Below are 11,539 nucleotides of genomic sequence, written 5' to 3' on the forward strand. Positions count from 1 at the left end.
ACTTCCTAGACAGGATGACAAACAAAAGAAGTAAAAGTAAAATCAAAGCTGCACATTAAACAAAGTACATATGAGAGAGATTTTACATGTACTATGAATACTAGAGGTCCACTTCACCAACATCATGGCTGGAAACAAATCCGTACCGTGAACATAAAGCAAAGACTCAAATCAGCCACAATAAACAAAGCTGAAGATTTTGTAAAAACATATATTCATAGCAGCAAATATAGTAAGCAATACATCAATTTTTCTAAGTGGTGTTAGATGTTATCAATTTCCTTTAACGTTTCCTCCTTTGGCTGAGATGAATGTGGACGTTAGCACAAACTGTGGCTCCCAGGGAGGCTGACAGGGCCGTGCATGAGTGACCTCCCCAGACACCAGAGGGGCTCCCCCCTGCAGCCAGGGAGCAGCTCTTGGCTCCTGCTCTGAGCCTTGGGTGATTCTCCCAGTTTGCCCTGGTTTTATGACCCTGCAGAAAGGATCAGGAGGAGGTCAGTCTGAGGAACGGGGATGATCCAGTCAATGACGCAGCAACGAACTCAGACTGCGGGTCAAGAGATCCCAAAGAAGAAAAGGAAGATTCTCATTCTGGCAGCAGTCAAACAAAAGAACAGCCAGGAAGTTCATCAATAAAGGCAGATTTTTGTGTCAGTACTCTGGCTCTGAGCAGGCAGTATGTCTAGTTCTGGCCTGAAACTAGTCTCTTGCACAAGCACACTACAGTACAAACCCAAGGTAACTGCATCAATACCAAACCCCGTGGCACAGTCCAGAAACAGAGAATATCATCTTCACCACATATTGCCTCAACTAGTATGCTTGAAAAACTCAAGGTCCTAAGAAAGTCTTGAAAAGTTTGCTGACTTCTCCATTAAGACAGGAAGGGAGTTTTAAGAATGTTTTAGCCCACTGACACAGCATTAGTGTTTTATCAGAATATTAATGTTAGCAGACTTTTTTAGTGAACCCTAAATCACAAAATTGTGCTTTAAGCAAAGCTTTTAGCATTTAACTGCAGAGGAGAACTTGCCTTAGGTCAAAGGTGATAAAAATTCATAAGACAAGTGAGAAATCAGCATACAGTTCTGAAAGCCTTTTTTCTCTTTGTAAACAATTCATAAGCAAAAGCTACATTTGACAAGGAAGGCGCAGTGACCCCTCAGGTTACCATCATGTTATTAAAAACCCACTGCTGCCTATGTTCCATGCTGTTAGCTATATAGCAACATAGAAAGGAAAAAATAATTAATGAATACTTGATAGCAATACAAGCAATCACCCCAAGCAGGTTAGAACTAGAGAAAACTACATCTTGAGATCATTCTGACTCAAGTTTTACTTCCAATAAAAAGGTACACAATATAGTTTGCATGCTACAAATGATCTGCCCAAATTATCAGACTTTTTAAAGGCTACCATGGCAAAGAAAACTGCCTACCTTGTTACACAAATTATCAGCAGACCAATTAAAACATAAGGATTAATAGCATGTAAAATTTCCCATACTAACTGCCAATATACAAACTCACAGCCTCCTCTAAAGAAAAGCAGAATAATTTTTCCCACATTTACTTTATGTTGGATAACCGTATACACAGGTAATAACTAAGGCATTTTAATTTACCCCCTGACAACATTTTGTGCAGTCATTCTCTCAGGTTACTGTATAAAAATGAGTGTGGCCATAATCACCATGTTGCTCCCCTGGTGTAAGAACATTCATTTGTGTTAGAAGATATTTGGGCAGCATGTGAGCACTGCTGAAGGAGATGAGGAAGCTCTGCTCTGTAATCACAAATTCCTTGTGGCTGACACATATCTGAAGTTTGTCCAGATATTACTAAAGCTCTTTAAGCTAACAGTCCTTCATGTGACACAGGGACACAGGGAGGGCTGGCTATGGCACTGCTCTGAGGCAGGAGCAGCACTCAGCCTCCTGTGCTGAATAAGACACCAACAAAGATCATCCACAATCCCCTGGCTGTTCCCTAGCTGAACAGGTGGTTGGTGCATTTAAAAACCAGTTTTTCAGGTCTGAACTCAAATTGTATGGTAACCATGCAACAGACCACCCGAGGGTCTGTGAGTGGCCAGAGGGTCACACAGCAGCACAGGGAACTGGAATCAAAGGCTCCTTGATCCTTCTCACAGAGCAAAGAAAAGCCTGTGCTGGGCTGTCAAGTACAGGAACAGGGATATGGGAACCCTGGGAAGCATTGACCAAATCCTAAACACTTCAAAGAGGGAAGAGTCAGCAAACAGCATGCTGTATGGTTTGTTTTGCACTGACAGCAGTCACTAGCATCACCTGGAAAACTTCTCTAAAAATTCCCCCCACTACTAGCTCTATGTCTTTGTGACTGCCAGCTATCTCATGCCTCCAAGAGTTAAGTATTTCTAGCTCATGAGACTCCAGAAAAGTTTGTTTACTTCAAAAAGACAGAGTCAGAATGGATTTTAATGGGCATTTGTTCCCAAGGACCAGGCTCAGTGAGTGCAGAGAGGCAGCACCCAGAATCCTGAGGTGCTTAAAGCACTTGCACATGGGGTGGACACAAATACAGCTGGCTGGTGTCTTGCAAAGAAGGCACAAATCAGGGTGATAGCATCACTAAGCTGCATACAAAAAGAGAACTTATTAAAATTCAACCACAAGGCTGGAAAGAGTGGTGGAGTTGTTCCCCACTCAGAACTGGCACAGTTCCCCCGCCCACTGCCAGGGCTCTGCTCTGACACAGTTCAGGTTACAGCAATTTAAAAGTATTTCTGGATAACCTGATTTCCAATGTGTTAGGCAGCTGCTTCAAAAGAGCTTTAATATACACCAGGTTTCAGAAGACATTTGCTGCCTTCTCCCTTCTGGACTCTCAAGAGTCCCCTCCCATCGAGGGCACTCACCCAAGCCTGACTCTGGGTCAGGGAAAGCTCTTCCCAAGCCCACTGCAGTATCATTATGCAATAATAATACAACAAACACTAGGTCTCCTCTGCCTGCAACCCATCCCATTTCTGTGAGGGCAGTGCACAGTTAAAGAAATCATTCCTTCTCCCCCTAGTCTCACTTTTTTCACGTCGTGAAAACCCATTTCTAATGAGAACATTTTTCTAGCATGTAAAAACTGCAACAACTGATTCATGGCTTTCCAATTCCCAGAGTTCCCACACTTTCTACAACCAACACTCCTCAAACTTAACAGCAAGCAGTAAGTTTGGTTGTTCAGGGGTTTTTTTGGCCACTGCTTCTTAAAAAATTGGCTGTTTGCAAATGCACAAGCCCAAAGAATGATGCCTGGGATACTGATACACAGAATACAATGGAGCTGCCATTCAGAAAGATAAAAAGAAACAAGCACAATATTTTGGATTCTGTGGCCTTCAGAACTGATGCTTTAGTTTTCTTTATTTATACCAATAGATGTTTATGTATCTTTACATATATACATTTTTATTGGCAGCAGAGAGTCCAGGAAAAGCCTAACCACAGACAATCCAGTTTAAAATAAGTAGAGGAGAATCTATTTCCAAGTACAGCTGCCTGCACAAAAGCAGGACAGAAATTAATTCAACATGTAAAACAAGTGTTTCATGCTACTCTGATAAACCAGTTTAGCTACAACTACATCCAAATTCCCTGTGTAAACATGTTTGACAAATGGTTATGGAATACAGAATTAATATAAGAAAAGAGCAACTCTTATTTCTTGCTTAAATTTGTCCAGAATTTTGAAAAGCAAAACTTTCCCCTTTGTACTTTCAATATACTATTCATTAATTGCAATTTAATCTCTTTTATCTAAAAAGATCATTAAATAATTGGTCTGCACCTGACCAGAGGCAATTAACACCCACATGCAGTTCTGCTCAGACTGACAGCCTGTGTCACTGAATCGTGTTCTACAACTCCACCAGTGAGCTCTGAACATGCAAGCAATGAACACATCAGCTCGCTGGGGAAAATAAAACAGCCTGTGTGGAATTTTGCCTTTTGTGGCACTGTAAGAACTGCATCAAACTGCTCTTACCAAGTCACTACATTTGGTTTTCCTGTTTCTTTGAAAGCTAATCATGGTATTCATACTGTTTATCAAATCAAGTTCTCACTTTCTCAGAGCATCTCCTAGCTTTGAGTACCTTCCAATGTAAATTTTGTGTTATCTAATGTGCCACAACACTGCACAGTCCCAAGCAAACCACAATATCCATCAGCTCAATTGTTGCTGTAGCACTGCAAAGCATCTTCTGCCTTATTTTAAAAGTGCAGCATCCTGAGGGAGGAGGGGGCTTGTAATTGTTACAATTAACGATCTAAAAATAATGAGTAAAAACTACTACATTCGAAACAGTATACTCCTCAGGAACTTGACAAAAAAAAAGATGATTTTTCAAAAGTACTACAGTGAAATATTTTTATGTTCATTTCCTGCTGTACAAGTAAAACAGAGGAACAGAGCTCACTCTTAAGAAATACTGAAATTGGGATAACAATTCAGCTGGCAAAACCCTCAAGCAAAACAGAGTCCAGGTCACTTTTCCAGCATGTTTCAGAAGTATAACTTACTACTTGCATAACCAGGAGCCCAATTACACAGCACAGCCACCACTGACAAGGAGGGAATTGTCCCTGTCTGACTCTCTAGAAGTTCAACAATATGTTCTGGCCACTTCCCCTGCCTGGTTGTTCTGTTCCTACAGAGGAAAAAAAAAAATCACACTTAAAAAATGCTTATCCTATGAAAAAACTTGCATTTTGTCCATTTAGCTTCATGAATCATCCCTGCAGCAGGTCAGATGAGCACCAGGGCTGACTCCAGGGTGGGGTGGAAGCACAGGGGCAGGAAGTGAACAGAGCTGCTGGCTTTTAGTGACAGCTGCTCCTTGAGCCAGCTTAGCTGCACCCTAAAAATCACAGCCTTCAGTGTGCTTACTTCTGTGTTCATAGTTAAACTCATAAATTTCTAGGAAAAAAACCCACTTTTTAAACCCAATCATCAGTTACTGCAACATAAAAAGTGAGCAGAAAGGGATTTAAAGTTCCCAGAATGTTCCCAAAAGAGGCTGTTCCCTCCTGTATATACATAAGACCTTACTGGGGAAAAAAAAAATAAAGAAAAAATCATTAACAAGGTGGATACTTCATATAAGAGCAAAACAGGGCCCAAAAACCCCAAAACTCAATCTGCTCACAAGACTACAAAGTGACTGGTAGTTACATCAAATCTAGAGGAAGACAAATATTAACCTCAAAAGTCAGTTCCTGATGAAAATGTATTAGTAATGCTGACATATATTTAACACATTTTCTGTTATCTTAGTTTATTGCAACAAACATGTTTCTCACAAATATAGAAGTGTTTCTTTCCCTGGCATTGACATACCTGTCATCTGCACAGCTGGAACTGCCAGCAAAGGAGGAGCAGCAGGTCAGGCAAAGAGAGTCAGGAAGTGAGAAAGTTCTGACAGCAGCACCCCAACTTCCTTTCAAATGAGAAAATTGAAACCAACATTCTCTTCTGCTACTACAAATTATTTTTTTTATTTATTCCCCTATGTGCTCAGTAGCAATAACAGGGAAGAAGAGAAAGACACACAGAAAAGCTCCAGCACAAAGTTCATCCTCTCTCAACTTGACCCAGTCTGGGTTTTTCCCCGCAGCCTGACTAAGCCTGAGCTTGTTTGTGCAAGCAGGTCCTGCCTGAAACACCACAGCAGATGGGCTCAGGTTGACCTGAGCCAGGTGCTAAGAATATCTGCCATTTAAGTGATCAGGGCTTTATCACCATTTCCATTAATTTCAGCTGAGTTTAAATAAACCCCAGTGAGCTCAGTCTGTCCCAATCCACCTTTGTGAGACCCTTCTCAGCTGTGCTCCTTGCCCCGCCCTGCCACGTGCTCTGTCATCCTACTGGAATGCTTGTTCCCTCACCATTTTGGTTACATGGATGGAAAACAGTATTCCAGTAATTAGTCACTGCTAGATGGTTTGATCATGAACTAGTTCTTTCAAAAACCCCCTGAATAAATGCATATTTTTACATAAATAAAGCAGAAAGTGTCCCAGACTGGACATTAAGTAAATAAGTAAATATTGAAACCCAGGCTATATTATAAATGAAGAGCATCATACTACAATATGTTATTCAACTCATTGACATGCTAACTTATCATTATTAGTCATTACAAAAATTCATGAAGTGAAAACAACCTAAACTCAAAATTAAACAGTCACAGGTAAACAATTTCTACATTTGTCTACCTATGTTGTCTCTTTCCTTGAAATAAAGCATGCAGTCTCAAGATCTGAAAACTTTATTAAAGCCCTTTAAAGCATTTTTGTATTGATTCTGAGACTAAGCTTGGGGCTTCATAACAAGCCATTTACAAGGCAACTTTATTAAAAGAAAAAATTACAGCTATCCTTGCTGAGCACCTCAAAAAAATCCGTTCCTCTTGTTGTGTGCTGAATGACACCTTGCATGACAAACAGTACTTGTCTGTGCATCCCACAGAACGGGAGGTGGGACAAAGCCCTACACTGCCCTTTAGCCACACAGGACACTGGAGAATGAGCCTGAAATTCACCTCCTTCCCTTCCCTTGGCCAGAAGGCGCCAGCAGCAACCTGAGCACAGCAAACACCCAGACACGGCGTGAACCAGCACACGGGAGCACTTGGGGGAGAAGCTGCCAGAAACAGCCAGCTCTGCTCAAAGAAACTTGTCCCCTTCCTCTGACTTACACCAGGTGCAGCCTTGGTAATCTCTGTTATTCGTGTTTAACTAGAATCATTGCTTATTCACTTTAGTTTTGTGCCCACAGACAGAAGCTAAACACACCCTGTTGGTTCCTTCTCTCTAATTACAGACCAGAAGCCACTTTTAAATGCTGAAAAGAGGATTACAGAACAGCTGCTAAGAGAGGAACGTTTTGGCCATTAGCTGTGAAAGAAGCTCTTAGGGAAAGCTGTGCATACAGCCCTGCTGTCACAGGAGAGCCAGCTTTGACTTTGTTCCTTCTTTAAAGCACCAACAGACCTGAAGCCTCTGAACTGCAGGGCCTGTGCTGGAGAAATCAAACCAGCAGCTTGACTGCTACAGAGGAGAAGGTTTGTTTATTTTTTATAAAAGTGCTACTGAAAAGAGACTACACAAAACAAAGCTGATGAAGGGCACATTTTGACATGTCATAATTCCAAGGTACTGAGGTAAAGCAACGCTTTGGCTGGAAAAAGAACAACAGCCACAGGTTCTACTTAAATTCTGCTGTTTATCTTTGGGTAATCTAGACAGAATCATTCCACCTTTTACACCCTCATTTTATTAACTGAAGAGGTAACGTTCAGCAGTAGCAACCTACACATGGTGTGCAGGAAATATCATATCATTACAGCACATTTATGCTGTCATATGTTATTATTAAGCAAAGAAAAACACTTCCAAAGGAAAGATCCAAAGTATGGAGCTTGTCCCTCTGCCTGCATATATGGAGCACCCTGCTGCTCAGCACCATGAGACAGAGCCTGGATCCTAGCTGAGGAGCCTCGGGAAGATAGGATGGTGTCAGAGGTGAAAGACAAACAACAACAGTTATTTAAAGTGATTTCCAAGTCTCTGGAGATAACAATGATAATGATTTTTATTATGAGATAAGAGGGTTGTAAAACTCCTAATTTTTTAAGGCAGTGTTTTCCTCCGGATGAAAATGTTCTGGTTTTGTAAGAGTAGGAGGAAATCCAAGATCTACATCTTTACTATTCTCAAAATGCAAAATATAAAACTAAGGTTTTTTGCAAGCACAAGACAGACTGTTGGTGAATGCTGTAACGGCCTGAGGAAGAAGTTACACTTCCTTATTGTAATACAAGATGATCTGAGCACAGTGCTTACAAACTATTTCACACTGTTACATCCTGTCAGCTCAGCAAACAATCATCTTGAAACTGTGCAGATGCTGGTTTAACAGATTATCCCCCTCTTTATAGAAGGTATTCAGCCTTTGACAGAACCAGTTAACTCCTCAAATGGCGTTTTAGACCCTGCGCTGCACACTTTGAATATTGACAGGTTTTACTAGGGAAGGAGAGAGCTCTTTGGCTCAGGCAGGAGCTGGCTTTCACCTGGAGAGCCTCGCTGGGTTAAGGGAGGTCTGTAAGGCTGTGGCGGTGCCCAGGCGTCCGGAGCCGCCCGCGGGCTCAGCTGGTGGCGGAGAGCAAAGAACAGGGGAGGGCAGCGAGGGACAGCGGCTCCACAGAGCCTCCCTGACACCACCCCTACCATCCCTCTGCTGGCCCTGCACACCCCAGCCCCAGCCCGACCTCCCAGGGCAGTAAAACACTCCTCGATTTACACAAAAAGAGTGGCTGTTTCTATACGGAAAAATCCCAAATGACACTTGCAATACGGAAGCTTTGCAGATGCTGAGTGCATTGTATTAATCTGGAACAAATCCAAGTAGTCTGGATCCTTTTTCCTTTTTATCCTTAGAAAGATAAAACGTAGCTTCAGCACAGACTGTAAGACTGAGGGAACAATAACTGGGTGAAATATTTCACCCTATATTTTCCAAACTCCATAGTAAGTAAGAACAAGTAATTTTGCTAAGTTCTGTAACATTAAACCCAAGTCCAAGGTGGAACACGAGAATAAATCTAAGATTTCAATGTAGAGATTTTATTTTAATTCCATGGGGAATACTGTCTTTTTCTATTATTTTAATCTAAGAGCAACTGGCAATTACACAAACACCCACCTTGACATGAAACAGTGATCATCATCCCTAGGCTTACTCCTTAAACCAATTAGCTGTGCAGCAGCACCTGCTCTTTCACTTAGCACGGGCCGTGAGGACACAAATACCGACACACATTAGGGAATACCCACATACATCGGGGAATGAAGCCTCTCTCTTGTTTACTCCTAACGGCGTTGACATTAGCTTCATTAAGAAAAATTTAAGAAGTTTAATGGCTGCTTTACAAGAACCACCAATGACCCTAATTGCTGTTACGAATGGCTTCTGGAAGCAGAACTAACATGCCATAATGGCCATCAGAAATCCGGACTGGCTTACTGTTTTCCGAGAGGTATTCCACACACCCCTCCGTGTCTGTTCCACACTTCTGGAGAGGGGAGACTGTCCAGGTGTGGTCACTTGGGCAAATACACCTCAACACTCTTTTTCCACCTACACAGGATCATGAAAATCCTTCCAGATCAAGACTTAAGATTTGAAAGATCAGGATACCTAAACAAACAAACCAAAAAATTATTTACTTTTCACCTAGACACAAGCATTAAACCCTCCTGGAGTTTTTCTCTTGCTGTCCTGGAATCCTGCTTTAAAATAGTATTGGAAAGTGTTGTTATTAGTCTTCAAAATATATAATAGCTACAGAATTTCTTTATAGTAATTTTCCTTTTTAGACATAAAGACATCAAGTAAACAAGTTCTCCTGTTTTTTCTTTTTTCTTTCTTCTTTTTTTTTTCCCCTTGCGATGAGTTCCTTTTAGAAATTCCTAGAGCACTCTTTCCTATTAAAAAAAAAAATCAACACCTCCCCACCAAACAAACAAAAAAAATCACCACCCTTTGAACTTCTCCACCATGAATTTCTACCAAAAGCAGGTACATTTACAGCCTATTTCCCACTATGAAGAAATTTTCATATTGCAGTGCCTAGATGCTTGATTTCCTATAATAAATCTCAACCACTTCAGAATCAAATCCAAAGTTTTTGGGTACATTTGTGCGGATTTTCCCCACCTTGTATTTGCACAGCACTTATCACAGCAGGGTCTTGGGCCACAACCAAGTGTGTCAGGCTCTCAGTAATATAAATAAAATATAAGACATATGACAGGAGAAAACCAGACTTCTGTGCTGAACCAAATTCAAACACTACACTGCATATTTACTTTGTGTGTCCAAAAAGGGCTTCAAAGTGTCTCTGCCCAGTTCTCAGCACTTGGGCTGACCACATCCTTAGTGCTTATGACAGAAGTCTCAGACTTTACAGACTTGAGTCTAGTCCTGGGTCACTGGTGATGACATGTCCCTGTCCCAGATATCCTTCACCTGCCAATGACAAACATCAGATCCCAGCAACAGACCCAACGCTGAACTACATGTTTTAAAGTGTTTTAATCCCTTTATTAATATTTGTTATAAAAATACCATAACACATCCCATGGAGATTAGAAATAACTCACCTATTCAGCAGTAAAACAAGACAAACCAAACTTCTGCAAAAAGGAACAACCCAAACTCCTGATATTTCAAGTTCTCACTGGTATTTAAGTACCTCCTTCAGCAGTTAAAAAAACCCTATTGTGTTTAAAAAGTGCAATCCAAAAAAGATCTAAAATTCCCTCTACTAAAACCAAGCCAGCTTTTGGCTTTAGAGCGTAGAAGACCACCCCCAACTTCTCCATTCATGTGCCAATACTCAGGCCTCGCAGATTTACTAAATCCGCCTTTTCTGAGCGAAATAAACTTGGAGAAAAGGTTTACGGGCCTCAACATTTGTTCGCCGTTCCCAAGTGTATCAAATGGTGCCATAAGAGGTAGTAAATAACCATTACATGGGAAACCTATCGAGCCATCGGCTCCTCCTGCCGCGCTCCGCGACCCCCGAGCCCTCACTCCCGGGGCGCTCTCACCTGCGGCCGGCGAAGAGCAGCACGCAGCGGCTCGGGGCTGGGGCTGGACCGGGCTCTGCTCTTCCTCCTCCTCCTCCTCCTCCTCCTGCCGCCGCCCGAGGTGTCTCCGGGGCCCGCGGAGCCTCCCCGGCGCGGCGAGGGCGGGACCGCGGCGGCCTCGCCCCTCCTGCTCTGCCTCTCCTCCGGCTCCGGAGCGCCGCCGGCCCCGCCGGAGCACGGCCCGAGGGGCTCCCCCACATCATCCGGGGCTCCTCACATCCTGAGGGGCTCCTCCACATCGTCCGGGGCTCCCCCGATCGTCCGGGGCTCCCCACATGGTGAGGGACTGCACCCATCGTCAGCGCTCCCCGCTCAGCGCTGCCCGGCTCCGGGTCTGCAGCGCCCTGTCCCGCACAGCCTGGGAGTCCGTGTGTCCCCCCCATCAGCGTTCACGATGTGCAGCGGTGGAAACAACATTCTGCCCGGGACTCTGAAAAATACAAAAGTTTACAGCCACTTTTTTACATCTGGCCGCTGCCGTGGTGGTTCTGACAGGGCTCCCCACCTCGTCACAGGCAGGCAGCACCCGAGAACCAGGGACCTGGCCGGGCTGCACATGAGACGCGGCCGTGGCATCCCACAGCCCCGGGCTCCCTGTGCTCCACTGAGGGACCTGGCACTGCCACCCCACAGCCCCGGGCTCCCTGTGCCCCACTGGGTCCCCAGACTGTTCCCTGGGACCCTCACCGGGCTGGCAGTGATGCCTCAGAGCATCAAGTGCCCAACATATGGCCACTAACTCAGACGGAGCCTGGCTCCACCACACCTCAAGTCCAATGCAAAGCTCACTGGAGGCAGCAGAAAGAAATGCTGATTTCCATGGATTTTTGGATTAAGCTT

The 11,539-nt window shown here is 43.4% G+C and overlaps 1 protein-coding gene across 5 annotated transcripts in view; it reads right to left on the reverse strand.

Annotated features, from left to right (window-relative positions):
• The window catches only part of ADCY7 (adenylate cyclase 7), a 60,438-nt gene extending 49,644 nt beyond the window's left edge, over nt 1–10,794 (reverse strand). For 4 of the 5 annotated variants that reach the window (XM_064723101.1, XM_064723095.1, XM_064723100.1 and 1 more), the window contains exons 1-2: nt 10,661–10,794; nt 9,072–9,245 (exon numbers count right to left, since the gene is read on the reverse strand). The gene's annotated coding sequence lies outside the window, so the exon portion shown is untranslated. The remainder of the gene's footprint in view (nt 1–9,071; nt 9,246–10,660) is intronic. The other variant, XM_064723096.1, reaches the window with a different exon arrangement.
• Nucleotides 10,795–11,539: the final 745 nt, after the last annotated feature.

This window comes from Zonotrichia leucophrys, chromosome 11, assembly GCF_028769735.1.
Source record: "Zonotrichia leucophrys gambelii isolate GWCS_2022_RI chromosome 11, RI_Zleu_2.0, whole genome shotgun sequence".
In the NCBI taxonomy this organism is placed as follows: Eukaryota; Metazoa; Chordata; class Aves; order Passeriformes; family Passerellidae; genus Zonotrichia; species Zonotrichia leucophrys.